This window comes from Trachinotus anak, unplaced genomic scaffold (genome assembly GCF_046630095.1).
Source record: "Trachinotus anak isolate AG129_WGS33_773 ecotype Australia unplaced genomic scaffold, CSIRO_AGI_Tana_v1 ptg000001l, whole genome shotgun sequence".
NCBI lineage: Eukaryota > Metazoa > Chordata > Actinopteri > Carangiformes > Carangidae > Trachinotus > Trachinotus anak.
In genome coordinates this window covers 6180926-6198135 of record NW_027273852.1, presented here as the reverse complement: position 1 = coordinate 6198135, position 17210 = coordinate 6180926, and the positions used below count along the sequence as shown (strand labels likewise).

Here is a 17210-nt window from a genome sequence, read left to right as displayed (position 1 = left end):
GTGTCAATGATTTAACAGTGGCAACATTTTAATCAAAGATGATCCCAGGAACCCCCGGTTCATTTTGCTCCCATCACAGCTGACAGTTTGATTCATGAGGTCTTCATTCTCTATGCACTCAGGCAAGAACATGAATGTGAAGCTTGGCTCTTGCTGGTCACTCTGACATCTTCTTCCCCCTCTTGGTTTTGATACCGTGTCTCAATTTATCTGCAAGTATTCATCAAGATTTCTTCTTCATAATTAAGCATTCTGCTAAACTACAAATGTGTGCACACTATATGAATCACACTTATTATAAAAAATGATCTGTTCTGAGTTTATCAGCCAGTGCCAAGCTTTCAGTTTCAGTGAACATCCAACCAAAGACTGGTCCTCAGGATCATAGTGCTATTATTTCATTTATTATTTCATCACTGATAGCAAAAGCTTCAGCATGCACTGTAATCATGCATCTCTTCTGCATAAGCTTTGTGTTTGTGAAAGACAGGCCACCGTATCTGATTCTGTTTTGTATTATATGCTATTCAAATGTTACAGAGCGCTGATGAACAAAACACTCATTGTCATAATTCTTATATGAGTGGTTGTTCTCTGTTGCACCAAGAATACATTTTTTTTTCATCACTTCTGAAGTGTAATGTAACCATGATGTGCTGCAGCAGCACTTTGCATGCAACACTGTGCAAATGTATGCAGCAACAATTAAAAATGTCTCCCATAGCTTCAATAAACTATGAGTGATTTGGGATCACTTAATCTAGTTTATGCTTTAGCTACAGGAGCAGATACACTAAGTAATGTCTTTCAGCAACTGGTGAAACTTCATATTGGACTCAAGACATCACATCCAATATCTGAGGACAGCTAGATGAAAGGAGCAGGTGTCTGTTCTCATGGGTCACTGACATGACTACAGTTACCAGCTGCATAAAGACCTGCTGTGAAACCCATTTAGCCTGAGTGCAATAAATGTTTTAATGTTGGCTTTAGAAGTCGTATTTGGGTCTTGCTGAAGCTGAAGCTACTTTACCCATTATTCAATTTTAGATCAAGCTGTGTAGGAAAGTATTAAAACACTGGGGTTTTAACACAGTGACTAAATGAACAGAATTTCTTAACATATACCCTAACCATGGTGGGAGTTACATGCCTAACCTAAATTTCACTACATACGCTATTGATACTGTGCCTGTCATGAGTGTAAACAGAGTTATTTTAATCCGCTGCATAAAAATATCTTTATTACAAAAAGAGTAAAAGTGGAGATAGCGATTAGATTAGCATGCTGCAGTGCAGGAATTATCCCACCAGGATTAAGATTAGTGGAATGTCATGAAAAGATTACCTGAGCACCTGGATTTTTTAAACCATTAATGAGATTATCCATGTACAAATCGTTAGTTCCCTGCTAATCCATCAGAACCCAGCAGACTATCCACCTTGAAGCTTTGCACAGTAAAATGTCAAGTCATCATTTTGCTATTCTCTGGTGTAAAGCTTTTCTAAACAGCCTAAAATACATTTGAGTGTAACATCGCTGAAACAATTGTGAAGCAGTGAAAGTGAAAATAAAAAGTGAAAGCAAAGAGGCTGTAAAATAATAGTTTCTAAAAAAAAAAAATAACCTGTGACATATTTGAGGTAGTTTCCATTGTAAAATGACTGTTTTGAGATTTATCTTGAAATTATTGGAATGATTTGCTTTTAATGAGGAAACAGTTGTTCCGGTGTGTTGGAAAACAGTGTAGCTAGAGTCGTGAGTTATCCCACTTGATTATTTCTTTTGATTAATTTCACATTTATCTACATTGTGCTTTTTTCATTAGAGCCACAGTTGAGAATTATATAACCTTTGAAAAACAATATAAATTCACTTCTCTTTCTTCCCTGAACACCACCCCCACCTCCCTCCACACACACATGCACACACACACCCAGCTCAACTGCCTGCAAACCACAAAATCTCTTTTAAGTCAGGCACCGTTTTCATCAGATCTTAAGATAAAGTCAGACCCATTGTGGGTATGCAGGGGGAATCGAGACAATGTGAGAAGGTTTCACTTGTCATCACTGTCTATCTCCCAATCATGCTGTAAGGAAAATAGTTACTTTCTGTGTGGGAAATGGTGGTCCACAGATTGTAAACACCCCCACTTGACAGAATTTCCAACATGGTTTCTGTGGTTATTGAATGCATACGTTAAAGTGTGATTTCTCCACACAGATATGCAGAACTTTTCTAACCCTGAAACCTAACCCCTCTTACTTCTCACACCTATGCACAGAAAAGTGGTGACTGTGTGGAACCAAGACAGTAGCATCTGCATGTCAACCAACACCTCCGAGGAGGCTAAATTATGTTTCAAAAAAAGTAACCATTCACCAGTTTCACAACATGGGCAGAAACATTAATGATTTTTTTGTTTAAATTGTTCGCTAAACATGCTTCAATAATATTGCCATTTTAACAGCTGTAACAGGACAAATCACAGATCATTGTTCATTCAAATTAATGTACAGAACCTTTTGAAATGAAACCTTTGATGGTAATATCCATCACATTTTACATTCAGCAAGTTTCAACTGTCTGCATCATCTGCAGCTATATTTAGATAGGGAGCAGTTCTCAGCTAATGTTAGCTTGCTAGCATGCTTAACCAAAAACAGTACGCAGTTAATACTATACCTGTTATCACCCTCAGCGTGTTATCATTGTCACTGTGAACATGATAACATGCTGACTTTAGCATTTAGCATGAAATGAGATACATTTTTGTTGTTTCCTAACTTGTCTTGATTGGTTCTACAGTTTTTTTTTTCCAAATATCACTGATGTAAACAAAGCCTAGTTGTACAGTGCATCATACATGCACTGTCAATAATATTACATTATACTTTTGGATAACAATACTATATTATCCCTTGGTAATGTCCTCATTTAAAGAATTCATTGATCTCATTTATCCCCACGATAAACCAGTGGAGCACTCTGAGGTCGTTTTGCCACATATGAGCTGTGACCAATCAGATTCACTATGCTAGTGTAATGACATCGCTCATCCCATGCCCTTGAGCTACTGCAGCTGACTTGAGTGTGCCAAATGAGATTTTTCTCAAGCCTCTTGAAATACATTTTCCCTCCACTGTGACCCAAATCTGATAACATTGTAGAAGCAAATGTATGTCAAAGCCCTTGATGGAACAAAATGAAAATGTCTTTTTGTGGACATGTTGAATTTTGGTTTATTGTTTACCTGTCTACAATGGAATAAAGGTCTGTTGTGCAAATCAGCTTCAATATTTTCAGGCATATTGTTTCTTATGACACAAACAAGCTTTTAATATTATACATTTATGAACTCTAGTGGTTAATTGGTCACAAGACTAAGCGTTATCCTGTCATTGAAACAGGGAGTGCAATAGCATAACTGTATCTTATACTACTGCAGGATTCTGACACGGTGGATGGTAATACTGGAGTGCTATGCTGCTGGAGGGCCATTACAGCCCATGCTCTTTGAGGTGGAAAAGCAGTGATCAACAGAAATGAAATGGCTGCACGGTCATCAGAGAGCACAGATCAATCTGGGACAAAGTAATGAACACTGCAAGAGCTGCCTGACAGAGAGGTGATGAGATACTGTGCCATGACTGGACTCCAAGGCCCCACCAACAAACAAAGAGACTACTTTGAAAGTGGTTATGACAGAGTGGGCAGATGCATATCTTCATGTTTTAAAAAATTGAAGAGCTTCTTGACCTTGGCCATGATGAACTGTCTGCCAGCCGCCCCTGCATGGTAATTCGGTTTGTTTGCCATCTCAGCCTCTAGCTGGATCTGCTGAGGCTTTGTGGGGCACTGAAGACGTGATTATAAATCCTGGGTAAACAGAAAGCATCAAAATGCCATAACAAATCCAAATCCAGAATTATTTGGGCTGTGCTATGAGGCTATGTGCGATTGGAGTTTGATGTAGTACAGAGTCAGGTGATATCTCATGCCTTCAAAACCCCTTTCTCTAATCTGTTAAGCATTTCTTCACAAGGTCAAGGATTACTAACTGGTGTCTGTGCATGTGTGTGTGCAGGTTAGAGCACTTGGTTGAGACAGGGGCCCACATCAAAATCAAACATTCACACACTTTGGTGCACTCATGTGCAACAACAAACAATATAAATGACGCAGGAGTGGTGCGGGTATGCTCTGCAGGCAGATGTGCTCTCTCTGTGCTCTGAATGTTTCCGAAGTCTCTGTATTGCCTCCGTTGCTGTTCTGCAATTTCACAGATCAGCGTCTGCAGACATGGTGAGACTAAATTAAACAGTCTATTGATCTTACTTTGTCTGCATCCAACTTAAAAATGAATTGTGCTCAATGAAAAATGAATCAAAGAGCACCAAATAAACATCAAAGAAGGACTAGATTTTTGTTGCAGAAAATAGACAGGTCCAGGATAAATTGAGCAGTAAATGTATAAATTATTCAGTGATAAATAATTTGAACCTTAATGTCACAGTATATTGCCCTCATAAGGCCAGTCATGGTTTCCGCTTGCCTCAAGACAGGGGCTGACTGGACGCTGACGCTTAGATTCCTACTTCAATTGGGGAGTATGTATGCAGACATGTTCCACTTGAATGTAGGCCGGGACACCCCCACCACTTCTAATGCAAAGTCAGTTAGGACCTATTTGTGAACTGAATGTGGCTGTATTAACAGAGCAGTTAGATGTGTTAGAAGAACTAAATAAGCTTTAAAATACTATTCATATCAATATATAACTATATCAAAATAATTAAAAGACTGGTGTGGTTGCTTCCACTGGCATCATCCTGACGTGGTATTGAATTCCAGTTGAATAAAATAGACACAGTAAATACACACTTTACATAAATCGCAATCAGCGTCTGTATACAGTGTCTTGTGTGTGGCTAAAATGACAGTTGTAGCTGGGTTGTTCTTGTATTGCAGTGGTCTGTTGAGCACTCTACTGTATATCGACCTCTTGTTTTCAGTTAATAGATTCAGTAAAAACCCTGCTGGCGCTTTGAGAGGTGTTGGTGTTATATGGGGTTGAGTGGCTGTTGCTGACTCGGAACAGTTAGTCACCCATACAAGTGTTGCCACTGGGACTAAACTGTCATGGATGACCCAGTCATTGTCCACAGGTAACCACAACAACATCTGCCTCCCCTACATGTCCTGATCCCTTTGTTCAATCATTTATCATTATTAAATGTATTGTATAAACTGCATAACTTTCATTGTTACCACCAGTATGTAATGTCATGAGGATTGCCTCAGCTGTTGCTTCTGCTATTGCAAATGTGCTGCATAGTTTAAAAACTTGCCACTGTCACTTTTTCATTGCAAATGCAGACAGAAAACAGCAAACCAAGTTATTTGGAATTTGAATTGTGATGCTCTACACATAGAGATCAGTATCAAAAGAGTCGGTGTTGAGGATAAAAACACCCTGTTGCAAGCATCCTGCTCTCTGTCCTGCTGTGCAGTTGTGTCTGTTTGGTAAATAGAGGAGGCGATGTTAAAAGACAGTGTGGAAGATGGTAAAGGTAGCACAGTATCACTAATCTATGGCACACAATAGCAGGCATGGGACACTGCAACAATGGCAACTTATTTTTAGCCATACAAGTCATGTCTCTGGGTATGGCAGTGTTGGTTCGTCAGTTTGTCAGTCCACCACTTTTTTCCAAACTGCAATATCTTGAGAAGAGATTCATGATGCCCAGAAGACGATGATGATTTATTTATTTATTTTTGGAGTGAAATGGCTTGGCCGATGTTTGATGATTTGGCATGAAATTTGGTATGGATATTCATCTCATCCTGAGGATGAAATCTAAGACTAACCTTTCATCTAACATCACCATGAGGTTAAAATTTTAATGGAATATAATTTCAAAATTCAGCACTACTTTGCATTTATGTGTTATTTGCAAATGTTAGCATGCCAATATGTACATGGTTAAGATTGTGCTTGCTAAATTTTAGTGCGTTAGTATTATCATTGCAAGCATGTTAGCATCTGCCAAAGTTCAGTACCACAGAGCTGCTAGCGTGGCTACAGACTACTGTTAGAAAGCAAATACTATAGATTGCACTTGAAATTTTTTAGCTTACCACTTTCAAGGCAACTGACACAGAGACAAGTTTGCATTTCTTAACATTGTTTAACAAATCCTTGTAACTTAATTGAAAAGTAATTTTTGGTGTTTTGCAAAGGACAAAGCATGTTAGACGAACAACACCTGCTTATTCAGGCAATCGTGGCAGCAATGAAATTCATAAAATCATGCAGATGCAGGTTCGGAGCTTCAGGTAAAGTTCAAATCAAACATCAGAATAGGGATAAAATGTGATGTCAGTGACTTTGACTGTGGCATGATTGTGCTAGACAGAGTTGTTTGAGTATTTCTGGAACTGCTGATCTCCTGGGATTTGTATGCACAACAGTCTCTAGAGTTTACTCAGGATGCTGCCAAAAAGAAAAAACATCCAGTGAGCAGCAGTTCTGTGGACGGGGACATCTTGTTGATGAGAGAGGTCAGAGGAGACTGGCCAGACTGTTTTGAGCTGACAGAAAGGCTGCAGTAATTCAGATAACCACTCTTTACTGCGGTTAACAGAAAACATCTCAAAATACACAACTCACCCAACTTTGAGGTGGATGGGCTACAACAACAGAAGACCAGAAGATCATGGTCCACTCCCATCAGCCAGGAACAGAAATCTGAGGCTGCAGTGGGCACAGGTTCACCAGAACTGGACAGTGTAAGACTGGAAAAAACAGTGCCTGGTCTGAGGAATCTTTCTGTTTAATTCTAAAAAGTAGCAATCTCCCAAGAGTGGTGTGGTATTAGTTTGCTCTTAAATATTCAAAGCAATACAGTACTGAGTGGCATACTGATTGTGGGGTATTAAAAGGAGTAAGAAAATAAACCAGCAGACAATGCATTTGCTGTGAACAAGTGAACCACTTTCATTGCTGCGGGTTTAATAAATGTGTAATTCAATAAATGTGATCATTCAAAGCTCTATTGTGGGCCCTCTGGTGGCCACAGGGGCCCTAATAAGGTGCATGGTTCACCTCCACATTGGGCTATCTCTAGTGTATATACAAATTGTAACACTGAACTTAAAAATAATTTCATATAAGCTGTTGGAACAAACAGCAAAACTATGGTGACTGTTTACTCTGAAATGTTTTGCCAATCATTTTGTAAACCGACACATTTCCCACACTTGTGTCACTGAGCACAAACTGCCTCAGGTAAGGTGGAGCCATAATATGGGAACTACTGTTAGAGGTTAGCATGCCTCATAGTCAGAGATTTATATATGTGTGGCCTGACAAAAAGCTAGACAAGGAGCAATCAGTGCTGGATGTTATTAAATAAAATAGCCACCTACTGTAATGCTGTGGCCATAGTGTTGACTACGCATCACTTAAAATTGGATGTGCATAATGCAACAACATATGTCTCCATTCCATTTAGTTTTACATTTAATATGCTAACTTGTCAAAATATTACAATGCATAATGCATTATAACTCTGCTTCATTATTACATTGTTAATGTGACTAAAGCTGTCCCCCGATTTGAAATTCTGCACCAGTGCTCATGCAAAACTAAGTGCATAGAACACCACATGGAGTTTAGGAGACCTGGGTGATTAAAGAAATCACAGAAATGACAGAAATGGACTGGCTTTGGCTTTGCTGAAATTGTCCACAGTCTTTGAGTAAACAAAGAATTTGCCTTGATCAGCAGCAAAATCACTGGATACATTTTTTAACATCAGCATATTATATTGTGTATGGGCAGCTTAAATAACCACCCACTCTCCTACTACGTGCACACACATGCAAATACACAAACACTTCACCCTTACCACAATTGCCACTACCACACACCTACACCCTGTGTTAAAATGTAGGGTTGGAAAGCATCCGTCAAGAACGTATCAATGAAGATTCCTTTTCAATGATCAGATTTTGCTTCACATGCACTCTGCAGACATGCAAAGCAATGTCATCTGTTGGTCTGAGATCTTAGGCTTTGAATTAAAGTCACTTATTTTCCTTAAACCAGCTTCAGTTTTTTTGGCACAATATCTGTTGGTCTTGACAGGACACGCAATGTGAAAGTCAAATGTGTTTTGCATGCGCCACTGGTGCTGCAGGCCTAGACAAAGACATGTTTGCTTTTAGTGTTCAGTATCCCACAGTTACAGTCTTAAACCAAGGAGGTTTAATGTGCTTGTACTACTGTTTTAATGCTTTGCACTAGAGGTTTTTGAGTGTGCTTGTGAGGTGTTATTACAGCAATCATGACAAGTTCTTTATAGGTTCTGCACAGATAAATGGTCTGTTGCGTATAAAATTTGATAGACCACCAGTGCCCTCTGTCAGCCTCAGCCAGGATTTCACGTTTCATGTTTTTCTTCAGTATGTTGATTTGGCTTCATGGTATTTTAGCAGAAATGCTATTTTACTCTTTGAGGTCATTTTATTTTAAGGTAATGGCAGTCTTGCTATGTTGCATGACATAGCTGAAACATTATTTTCTAGTAGTTTTTTTTCTTCCCTTAAGGTTACATGTAATGATATAAAAATAAGTTACTAATGTAGTAAAATGACTGACAAGTTACTTAGACAATTAATGTTTGATATTTGAGTTTGGAAAACAAAAAAGCATTTCACGGCCCTGCTTCAGTTTGCACATTGTGTTTAATATGTGCCGTAAGTGAAACTACATTTTCTATAAATATAAGACACCATTTTTCTCAGTCTACAGTTCTTCTGTTAACTGCTGGTGGACTTCATGAAAACCACACTTAACTGAATTCAGACAGAACCAACTCTTTCTGTCAAAGGTTTAAAAAGAAATATTTTTTGCAGGTGAATTTGCAGTTGTAGATGTAAGGATATGACAAGGAACTACAGATTAGTGCAATAACCTAATCTGTGGGTGCTTAGACAATAGGCTCATTTTGAGGTGAAAGGGTCTTGGGGCTATTAGTGCTTGTACTTGTGTGTGAAACTGAAAATTGATTGTGGGAAAGCAACTGAGCACCCTGCCTCAGACTACAGATATCTTTTATCTGCTCTACACCACGCTGTAGACATTTTGTAGTCTGGGTCTGCCTGTTTTATCTTTTCTATCCAGTACATACAAATAAAATGGTAACTTTGTGAGCTGTGAGTAATATGAGCTGTACCACATATAGGAGCTTGAGTGCATATTGATCACTCCCATGCCACCATTTTCACCAGGAAAGTTTATATTACTAGTAAAACTATCATCTCTGATCTGCAACTTCTGCATAAAAAAAAGTGCCACAAAAGAGCCAACTCCACACTGTAAACAAAAAGACTGTAATATTACTTTCATGTTGTGTTGTTGAACTGAAAAGTGGAGGCTGCATCAAAGTTGCTATACCAAAATATTTATTCTTCCCTTGAGTTGCACTACTTAAAATGCTCAAAATATTTTTTGTGGTCTGAAATAGTTCTCTTGTATCAACCTGGAGTGAATGACTTGACAAAAATCAATTTATAATAAAATTATATATAAATAAATAAATGGCTTGTAACTTGCATGGGTAATGCTGGCATGACATTTAAAAACATGCAATGCCTGAAGATAATGGTTAAATATTTAGATCACACTGTTGACTGGTCAAACTCAGGTGATGACTGTTTGTCATTCAGGTGCTCCAGTGCCAGGCCTCTGGTATTGTTCATTCTGGCTCATGGGTTCACTTAATTTAGCTCCTAAACCTAAATGGAATGGATTCCTCATTAAAGTTAGCCTACTGTCTTCAGTGTATTTCCATACTCTTATATACTAGGAGATCCCTTTTGAGGAATTTCAGGGTGATGAGTGTTTTCTGATTCATTATACTGAGAGACAGTTGAATTAGTTCTGTCACATGTGAATGTCATCTAGCTCCATTTCCTGGCACTAGTATGTCATCTCTCCACTGCTAAATATAAGTGTTTAGATGACTTTTCAGAGAAACGCAACATGCTGATATCTATCAGAGCTTTGATAACTCGTATTCGACAAGCCAGTTTAGGAGAGGGGAGGAAAAACCTCATGAAAAGTGCACTTTTTTACTACACAGTGGTAGATATGTATAATCATTTAGATTTTCAGATTTGTATAATAATTTAAATTTTCATGTCGGGCTGGTAAAAGTTCATTCAAAAAAATTTTTAATTTCCATTCTGCGTTGTTCAAAATGTATTTTGCATGGCTGTTCTTCAATAATTTTATTTTGAACAAATGCTGCAGGTTAAGAAAATGTCCAAAAGGTAAAGGCCATTCTCAGTGCAAATACTGGTATTGTGTGGGTGGGGATGAGAAAAAGCGAGAGAGAGAGAGAGAGAGAGAGAAAGCATTATTCAAGGACTGTAAGTATTTGCTGTGCCCACAAACAACAAACTCTTTCAAATTTTTAAACTGTGTCACAATTGCTCCATAAATCATGATACTTTTGGTTTGGAGGAGGTTTGAGAAATGGCACTATGTTGTAGCTATGTAGCTGATCGATGTCATGTGGTTGAAGTTAAACAAAGGAGATTATAAAAGAGTCTCCCATGAAAATGTTTAGAGGTGACAGGAGCTGCTTAGTCTTACTCTCAGTATAGCAGACTGTCCACCACAATCATGAGGGTTTGCATATACAACACCAGAAAACTGCAAGAAGGAGATAAAACAGGATTTTATGATGACATTAAAGTCTAAATAATATGACAGTTACACAAAATATTATAAGACACCTTCAGCTCTGGTCACTTTTCTTTAAAACTTGCTGGTGGAGTTGCAAAGTAAAACTACATGACCTTATTGACCACAGGGGGGAGCTGCAGTAAAGGAGATGATCTGCTGCAATGAGCGGCACTACTTGACACCACACAATACAGTAAAAATAAACAACATGAAAATAGCAGGAGCTGATTCTTATAGTTAAGTTGATTATAACCTGTAAAAAACCATGACACTAACAATGCTGCTACTAATAACACTGCACTTCACACTGCTTCTTGTAGTAGTTCTGCCCCTGCCTTTACTATTTCTCACTTTACTGCTACTCTTCTTTGGTGGTGGCGCAACAGATGCCGACAACCCCACTATGACTACTGCAACTCCAAGCAAGTGGCCTATTCAGAACCTTTACTAAATAAAAGCAAAATTACCACAATGTAAAAATAGGCTACTCCATTATTTAGTAAGTAACAGTATTCTAATATGTTTTGCAGAATATCAGCACCTGTGTCCAACACAATTAATGACTTTATTAATACTGAAGAAATTTTATATTCTAGCTATTAGAGGTGGAGCTAGTTTTACCTACTTCAATCCAGTGGTTACCAACCTAGGGATCAGGGCCCTTTCAAAGAGTCAAAGGATAAATCTGAGTGGACATGAGATGATTAATGGGCAGGAATGAAGAAAAAAAAACAGCTACAAAAATGTGGATCCATTTTTCTCTTACCTTTTCTGTCTGTGTGAAATATGTGAGAGTTGTTCCTCTTCCAGCTTTAAATAGTTATTTAAATGAGAGCATTTGAGAAATTTAGGGGGAAATGTTTTTTTGGTGGAGCAGCTAGCAGACCATCTGAAACATGGTAGACAGTCCCAACTAGGCACCGCTTTATTGAAAGGCTTCATGAACAAAAAAAGGTTTAATCATTAACAATGTATTGTATTCTATAAACAGACAATATATTTTCATGTAAAGTTTAATCTGGAAAGTAACTAATAACTGAAACTGTCAAATAAATGCAGTGAAGAAGGAGGTAGCTACAATATATCCCTCTGTATTGTGGAGTAGAACTATAAAGTATCATAAAGAGTAAATATCCAAGTAAGGTACAAGTACCTCTGCAACTACTTTAACTAGACTTGTACCACTTATGGTCAAATATGGGCTGTGTAAGAGTAGAAGGACAGGACAGAAGGACATCCACACGAGCCATCCAAAATACTGACTGTGACCATTTTATCTGCTCTCAGTGGTTAATTATACTTATCCCTTTGCAAAGACTTCAAACAATCATTGAAGTGTGTGCCACTGAAGCACGAAGGAATATTTTCTTTATACTGTACACTTTGCAAAGCACATTCATACTTGTTGGGGAAGAATTTCATGGAGGCAGATTGAAAGCAGTCTGCAATGAGAAGAATGATTAAGGACAGCAGACTTTCACATTTTAGAGGCTATGAGAAAACATTCAGTCTTCACCTTGATGCTCTGTAGATTAGCAACAAGAGAACTGTGTCAAACTAAGAAAGCTGGAAGCAGTATAAGAAGAATTTAGATTTGTGCTCAGCTCTCTTTAGCAGCAACATAAAACAGTATAGATAAAAGTGAATCTTGTGGTAAGCTATGTTGAGTAAGATGGTTAAACAACATATCTAACACACCTTGGTTTTGTACTTATCAGTTTCTATTCATTTTATTTTATTTTACTTGATTTTATATCAATTTTTATCTTCATCAGCATTAGCAGGTCTCTAGGATGATTCATATAACACAGTCATAGATACACTCATACACTGTTGCTCTGGTTAATATAGTTCACAATGACAAAGATTTAAAATCTTTGCTAAGTCAGGTGTGAAGTGCGTGTGATGAGTATTTGGAATAGAGTTACTTCGTTTTCCAAGCAACAAGTTTGAATATTTTATGTTTGAGACGTTTGCTGTTAATGACCATCAGAGATGCGTGACCATCTCAGCAAAGCATTCATCAGACATCGACGTATGCAATGAAAAAATAAAAAGGTTTCAAGATCATTTGTTGATTTCAGCCCACCAAACAACAAAGGATCACTTGATGCTTATTCTTCATACAGTATCATTTCTGAGCCTATGAGCGTGTAGTGGGTGGCGTTAATAGGAAGGAAGTGCTGTGTTGTACTGTTATCTTTGTGAAGAGAGGAAGTTGTTCTGTTCTTCTCCTATTTATAGGATCCAGTATTTCGCAAAAAAGTATCAGGTTATAGTGAAATAATAATAATAATTAAAACAAATCTGTTAATTTAAGCTTTGTTTTTTTCTTTTTCCCCACCCCATTACTCATCTCACACCCACTCCCTTCCAACACTGATTTATCTTGCGACCTTTTGGAGGGGGACTGTACCCTTTTGGGTCCATAGTCAGGGCCCCGAGGCTCTGGAACGATCTGCCCAAAGAAAATCAGGTTTGTGGAATCTGTGACCTCCTTTAAGTTTCTTCTTAAAACGTACTCTTATTGGAGAGCTTTTCCTCATTTTACTTTCCCATGAAGTGTTTTACTTCTCTTATAATCTCTCAGTATTGGTTTGTATACACCCAACTGTTTTATCTTTTTTTCCTCTCTTTGAAATCTATTGATATTATCAATTCTATTTTATGGCTGCCTTTGTTAAGTATTTCAAAAGGTGCTCTATAAATAAATATTATTATTATTATTATTATTATTAATGGTATATAATGTATTTCACCTAAATCCACTGTGACCAGCTACAAAAGTAAGATACTACTTATATATTGTTGCATTAATGTACACTAAACAATCTAATAATGCAATGTATAATAACTGTAAATGACTGTATATCAATCACAGGAACCATTTTACCACAGTAAGTACTTTTACTTTTGATACTTTGAATATATTTTCCTGATAATACATCTGTGCTTTTCTTAAGTGGTATTGAATCAAGGATTTTTAATTGTCATGGTTGTGGTTGGCATTTCAGGATCTGAGTAATTCTTCATGATTATTGATAGCTTGCTCCTTCACTCAGTTAACAACATGATTCCTTGGCCAAGCTCACTGGCCCATCATTGTCACAGCTTGCGACCTTTAAAATGAAAAAGTATGGTGGTTGTTCTGAAAATGAAGTATTCCAAACCTCTCCACCAAAATAAGGGTCTAAATATGCACCATATTGGACTGGATATTGGATACAGAGAGAAATAGGCCATGCAGTTAGTTTTTGCTGATTTGTTTTGCACAAATCTGACTGGGTTGTTTCCCGAAAGAAATCTCATAGTGAAAACTGAGATCATGAGATATGCTGTGTCTGGGTGGTGGTACCACTTCCTCGCTCTTTGATAAGATAAAACTATGTCACTTTGTAAGTCTTTTTTCCATTCCATTATTTCCACTGCTTTCAAGCCCCTATTGGCACTATTACCACTAATATGACTGTTGATACTACTGCTTACATTAGGCTACAGTACTATTACTGCTACATCTACTATTCATATCACTATTATAGCTGGTATCTAAGTGTTATGGAGCTAAAAGTTGACCATGATGTCAGCAGTGAGCAAAACAAAATGCTGCCAGACTGCTCCAATGCAAAACTTAAAAAGAATTGTTGCTTTCATTCACAGGACCTTTGTTTACCCTAATGTTCTTTCGGGGGTCTTGGGGACTCCTGGCTTCCTTTAAAAGCTCAAGAAAAAGAAACACAAAACTAAATTTTATGAGAATAAATAATAGTTTACAGAGACCTATGCGTTTGAGAGACCCCAGCTGTAAAACATAAATTGATTTTGGATGCTGGATGTTCCTGTGCTCTATGTCTGTGATTAGTGTTGTATTTTTTAAAATTGTATTTTTACGCAACACTACCGGGCTACCCCGCCCTCCTCTCAGTTAAGTGAGTACTGTACTCAGTTTGTATTTCTGTTTATTGGAGGGAGTTAGACCTCCCTGGGGTCTTAACCTCAAACATATGTAATCTCACTGTAAGATAGCAAATAGCACAGTTCTGACTTTTTGGCAAACACAGTATTTCTTAATGCATATCCATATAACATGTAAACCATAAGTATTCCCTTATTTTGTGTATTAACAACAATTTATTTCCTAATTTTGTCACCTTCCTCAAAAAAGAAAACTCGGTCTTGGTGAAAGGTAGATTTATCAAAACGATACTTCTCTGCATGTTGGGTTTTAATAAGGTCACCGGAAATAAACTATTTTTCTACACAAAGCAGTGAGGTCTGTGGCACCAAAAACAATTTAGTAGTAAAGCCAATGTCAACTACACACACTGGTTAAAGGCCAGAGAGCACGGTTAAATTACATACATGCTCTAACAGTGTCAACTGTCTCAGATCTCAGCTAATGCTGGAACACTGTGTCCTCAGTCTAACCAAGTTAAGACTTTCTTTTTTCGCATTTTCTAATTTAGGCCATCAAGAGATTTTCTATTCTTCTGTTTGTTTTATTAATTTATTTTTTCATTTCAAAATATTTTAAATATATTTGTAGAAATTTTGCACTCATATCTATGAGTAAAAAAAAAACATTAGGAAAGAAAGTAAGAAAAAGAACTTAAAAACAGTGTTTATATTGAAAGTGAAATGAAACTGGCCTTAATTCTATTGCCACAAATTAATAGAAATATTGTAAAATCATAAGATCTTACTACAAACTCTAATTTGAGTTTGATAGGCCTACTGTACTGTGGGCTAACTGTATTGATACAACCCCATTATTGCTCCCAATGCTGCTAATGCTATTACTACTCAAACTACCAGCCTCCAACATCTCAGCCTTTTCTTTTCTATTCCTACCTACTAAAACTTTTCTGACTGCTTTATCCAAACCCAAACTGACCCTACAACAAAATGACAGGACTTTGAACAGACCACATTTGCTTCCTGTTCAACAACCTTCTGAAAAATCATCATGCTTTGGGTTAAAATAGGTACTTTCTTAAGGTTAGAAGGACTTTGTCGTCAAGGTAACAATAATAACTTGCAGTTAAGCTTATTCACCAGTTGTGGATAAAGGAAACAGCTGGACACTAACAGTAATCTAATGACAGTCCTGTGTTTTGTCAACACACCCTCCTTCTTCGGACCGTCCCTCTAAGGACTATGTCTGTGTCAGACTTCTTTCTTTGCTCCTGTCATAACTACTGCGGCCGCTAGAGGTCACCTAACCATGAAATGTAACTCTGGGTGGTAAAACTCTGCTTGCACAGATGCTGTGTGAGGATCTTTTCTTTCTTTTCTGGAGACAGTCTATTCCTGTACCAAACAGATTTTGTTCACCTTTTAAAGAGTTGAGTTCAGCTAAACATCTGACTGAAGACTTCCCTCTGTCCTGGCCCCTCTGGTGGAATGAACTCCGTGTGTTTCTGCATGATTAAAGAACACAAACAGAGACATACTGGTGATGCTGCATGGCTAACAATGAACATTGAGATGGTAATAAGAGATCAGTTTTGCTCTCACATTTTCAGATACACTACACTTGTGTGTAATGTGTTTCCACCTCTGAACCATATGGGGAAACCTCTGACTTACAAAACAGTTGCTGTTAACCGATGTGTTCAAAATTTCTACTGCTGCAGTCACTTCAGCTTTATGTCTAACTTTCTGTTTCAAAACTGTGTTAAGGAACTACCACTTTGTGTCTGTTCAGGTGTTCACCTGTACAGTATTTAAGTTGTTTGAGGTTCCTGATAGCACTGGGATGGCCAACCAAATCTGGAGCTCCTGGTCCCAGTGCTGTTGCTGGTATAGAGGAAATACAGTTTAAGCTCCAGTGAAACTCTCGCACTTGTGCCTGTAACCTCTTTTTGGTTTGGTTTGGTTTGGCGTTTGGTTTTATTTTCACACTTAAAAACACCCTGTATTACATTATTCACACACATCCGCGTAGACACTACCGGTGTCACTGACTACCAGACCTCACAGCCTAATAAAACCTTGATATTGGGTGTCTTGAAAGTCATCGCAGGATTTGTTTTGAGTATCGGACTGAATCTCTTTATTGATGAAGCCATGTAAGTAATCAGATCACCAAACTAAATGTGTATTATGAGTTTATTGACTCTTTCCTGATTTACTGTCAAATCCAGTGAATACTAATGGATGTGTGACCTGTTTCAGAAATGAGGTGGTCTAGAAGGTGTGGATTGGGTCTGACTGAAGAAAACTGCTGTTGCATTATTGTCACTGTACTACTGCAAACTTCCTGCTAATATTAAAACTAGGCCTCTCAGCAGGATTTTGTAACCCTGGCAATCACAACTGCAACTTTTTTCTACTGTTTTACACTAATGATGAGCATTGCCATCATTATTGTCTTTATCTTAACAGTTGTAGGGTCCAGCTGATTCATCAGCAGGGACAAAACCATCTGCCGATTTTAGCTCTTGG

The 17210-nt window shown here is 37.8% G+C and overlaps 1 long non-coding RNA gene across 1 annotated transcript in view; it reads right to left on the bottom strand.

Moving 5' to 3' along the window:
* The window catches only part of LOC139607184 (uncharacterized), a 40036-nt gene that overhangs the window by 20723 nt on the left and 2103 nt on the right, over positions 1-17210 (bottom strand). The window contains exon 2 of the long non-coding RNA XR_011684802.1: positions 16098-16183. This is a non-coding gene — a long non-coding RNA (uncharacterized lncRNA). The remainder of the gene's footprint in view (positions 1-16097; positions 16184-17210) is intronic.